The 4,142-nt window shown below is 35.8% G+C and overlaps 1 pseudogene; it reads left to right on the forward strand.

Moving 5' to 3' along the window:
• The first annotated feature begins 1,295 nt into the window (after nt 1-1,295).
• On the forward strand, nt 1,296-2,202 carry LOC129076518 (olfactory receptor 52E4-like; annotated as a pseudogene).
• Nucleotides 2,203-4,142: the final 1,940 nt, after the last annotated feature.

Raw genomic sequence — 4,142 nt, forward strand, 5'->3', positions numbered from 1 at the left:
TTCCTACATGTTGAAAATTTTCCTTTCACCTTCTTTGGGAGTAAGCAATGCTCCTTTTCTTCTTGTGTACACAAGGGATTATTAACTCTTCCGTACAGGCTTTTCTATTGGGCAATGATTACCTGGCAAAGTTACATGGCAAAACCACATACATAATAAAATTTCTCTCTCTCTCCCTCCCATACAAACACACACACACACACACACACACACACACACACTCTTTTACACACATATACATACATAAACACATACTTACACAGATCTTGATTTTATTCAACAATTAAATCCTAAAATACTGGGCATCATATCTTTATATGGCAGTATTGAGAATATTAAAATGAATATCCCCTGGTTCTTTGCTCTCAATAGAAACATTTCGTTAGTAGACAATAGGCACATACATAAATGAAGTCATGTTGTGTTAGATGCTGCAGAGTAAGTAGAGCACTCCAGGACCACAAAAAAAAGTTAAAATAATTTGCTTTATTATTTCAGTGATTAGGGAAGATTCATTAACAAAATTTTAATTTCAGTGTCACTTAAATTTGCTAGATATTTGATCTACTATATCTGAAGGTAGATGCAATTTCAGAACATGGGTGTGATTTTTGTATGTTAACTATTGGTGTTACAGTTTGTAATAAACATGAACATGATTTGCTGATAAGCCAAGGGCAATTTACTGGAAGAAGTTCAGAAAAACCACAAAATAAACAGAAGTCTTGAGATATGGGATTAAAAGCCAAACTATTTTATAAGATTAGAAGCATCAAAAATAGCATCCTCCCTTATATCGTGTGACTGTATCAGATCCATGAGTCAGAGCCCTACATTTATATTCATCAAAACACAGACAGTGGTGTAAGTCAAATATTCTTATTTAGACTCAAGATTCTTTAAAAACAGAGTGCACTTTGAGATCCACTGTGTATAGTACATTCCCAAAATTAACCAAGTGGACACTTGGGAAAGGAATGAAAGGAAATGCCATAAAATGTAAGTATACTCTACTTTTTAAAATATTCCCAGTTCCTTCAAATATCTCAGATGTCACAAAAAGTAAATTCATGAATAATGTTGCCTATGATGAGGCCCACAACAATAACATATTTTGAGAAAGTTGGTCAATTATCCTCTAAACGAATATCTAATGATTTTTAAATGAATTGCTTCTTCCCTCACCTCCAGCATACTGATTTGAGATCTTTCCATCTTTCCAGGACCTTGATAAAAAAAGATCTTACAGTAAGATCCTACTCCTTAAGAAGAATTTAATAACACTAGCTAAGAGAATGCCTTCTATCAACAATATCCAGGCCCATCCCCTCTTCTTTGTCCTATGAGGAATACCAGGGCTGGAAACTGTACATAAATGGATTGCTTTCTCATTCTGTATTGTGTACTTGATCACCCTTGTAGGAAACATCACCATTCTCTTCATGATCAAGACTGAACACAGCCTCCACTAGCCCATATTCTACTTCTTGGTCTTGTCTGTGATTGGCCTGGGTCTCTCCACATCCACCATCCCCAAAATGCTGGATATCTTCTGGTTCAACCTCCAAGAAATCAGCTTTGGAAGCTGCCTAGCTCTGATGTTCTTTATCCACATGTTTACAGGCATGAAGACTGTTCTACTGGTGGCCATGGCTTATTACTCTTTTCTTGCCATCTGCAATCCTGTCCAGTACACAGGGATCCTCTCCAATAAAACCATCAGCATCCTATTCTCTGTTGTTGTTGTTGGAAGAAATTTACTTCTTGTGACTCCATTTGTGTTTCTCATTCTGAGGCTGCCCTCCGTGGACATGACATCATCCCTCGCACATACTGTAAGCACATGGGTCTTGCCAGGTTGGCCAGTGCACCCATCAAGGTCAACATTATCTACAGGCTTATGATTATCTCTAATATTATTGTAGATGTGGTCCTGATTGCATGTTCTTATGTGCTTATCCTTCAAGCTGTTTTCCACCTTCTCTCTCAGGAAGCCCAGCTAAAGGCTCTCAATACCTGTGGCTCCCATGTCTGTATCATGCTGTGCTTTTACATGCCAGCATTTTATTCTTTTATGACACACCATTTTGGTCAGAACATTCCCCATTATACTCACATTCTTTTGGCTAATGTATATGTGGTTGTCCCACCTGCCTTTAATCCTATATATATGGAGTCAGGACCAAGCAGATCCAAGAGTGAGCTGTAAAAATATTTGTAGAGAAATAATAGCTCTGTGAAAAGATTGAGAAAATATCTTCACAACCTACTCATATTTAATCTCAGCTCTCTTTTCAGTTTTCTATTATATTGGATAGTAGTGGCCAGGTTTTTCATTTATACTGAAAGTGGTTTAGGGTTGACAGATAAAGCAAAGCTATCTTTCCTGTCCACTCTGCTTACCCACCCCTATGAAACTGGACAAATGGAAAAGACTAATGGAAAAGAAAGATAAGAGGATGAAGGAAAAGAGTGAGAAAGAGAAAAACACAGGTACAAAGAGAAAAAATGAATAGGTTTCTATAAGTAATAACTCTCAATGTAAATGGACTAAATGCCCCAATGAAAAGACACAGGATAGCTGAATGATTAAGAAAACATGACCCACATATATACTGCCTACAAGAGACCCACCTCAGAGCAAAAGACCTACACAGATTGAAAGTAAAGGGATGGAAAAAAATATTCCAAGCAAATGGGCAAGAGAAGAAAGATATTCTAGAGGCAGCAGTGTTTGGGGAATAGAATGGCTGGTGGAAAAAGGGTATGAATTATCCCCATCTCTCCATATGTCTTCTCTTTAGGTCAGTGTCAATGCTGATTGAACACTGACCTAATAAATAAATGGAATATAGAAATGCTGGAAGCAAGATGGCCAATATTGCTCTGAAAATTGGCAGCACTGAAAGTAGTAGCAGTGCTAGTACCTTCTACCATAGCAGAAGAATTGAAATGCCCAGAAATGGCCTATTTTAACAATTAAAAAAACATAAATAGATGAAACTAAACAGAAAAGAAGAAAGTGTGTGAACACTAGACTCTTCATGTGCATTGATTGAACAGTCAAATATATAATTAATTATTTTCTACTCATTATCCTCAGTTTTCATTAATAAATTATGATATATCTCATAGGTCCATGAATTTTTATAATACATTTTTAGTCCAATAGTCAGTGATCCCACAAAAATAGTTGTCCCAGGCACAGTATACAGTGGTAGGGCAAGTCCTGTAAACATTTTTACATTTGGTTTCTGAATGCCCAGTTTCTAACTTCACATTTTATACTTGTGGTATGAGTCAAAATAATGCTTTCCTGGACCTGAAGTATGGCCACAAAGTTCTAGAAATAAATCGTATGCAGTTTGAGTACTGATTTATGTATACAGCTGTATACATGTGTGTATAACACAAACATGCTACTGTTTATGGTAACTCAGTCATGAATTTGCTGTGTGTGAGAATATTAAATGCATTTACACACATGCTTAATAGCCAATATATAAAAGAAGAAAATACATATATGCAAAAGATAAAAATAATTGAAGAAATGGTGATGAGAAAAATACAGCGACTCCAGAGTTACTTATATTTTATTAGATTAAATGTTCCAAAACAATGTCATTTTCCATAAACCTCTCTTACTCTCCCAGATACTCCTTCTCATTGGTATCCCTTTGTGAATCACGGGGTACTTCACACAACATGAAAACCAGGCTAGCTCATTGGATTTTAGTGCATTTTATCTCTTACTTTATGTTACCCACCAGCGCATACTCAGTATAACTTAAAGAAATTAACTTTCATGAAGTTTAATCCAAATATAATATCTTCTTGACTCTGTTCCAATGTTGATTCACTCAAGTGGTTAATTGATCCATAACTCATAATATTTAGACAGAACCTTAACATTATTCTGGTAAAACTCATATAACTTTCAGATGCTTGCAGATCCTTTCATTTTCCAGGTGCCAACTTTAAATTTAAAAAAATTTCCAATATGTTTCCAAAGTGGTTTCCTGATTTTATGCCCTACCAACAAAGTATGAGAGTTCTAATTGTTTCCTTCTCAATTTCAGCTACTCTAGTGCATGAGAATCAGTATCTCACTATAGTTTTAATTTTCATTTTTCTGGTGACTA

Source organism: Pteronotus mesoamericanus, unplaced genomic scaffold (assembly GCF_021234165.1).
Source record: "Pteronotus mesoamericanus isolate MK-2021 breed Mesoamerican mustached bat unplaced genomic scaffold, CSHL_Meso_final contig_591, whole genome shotgun sequence".
Classification (NCBI taxonomy): Eukaryota; Metazoa; Chordata; class Mammalia; order Chiroptera; family Mormoopidae; genus Pteronotus; species Pteronotus mesoamericanus.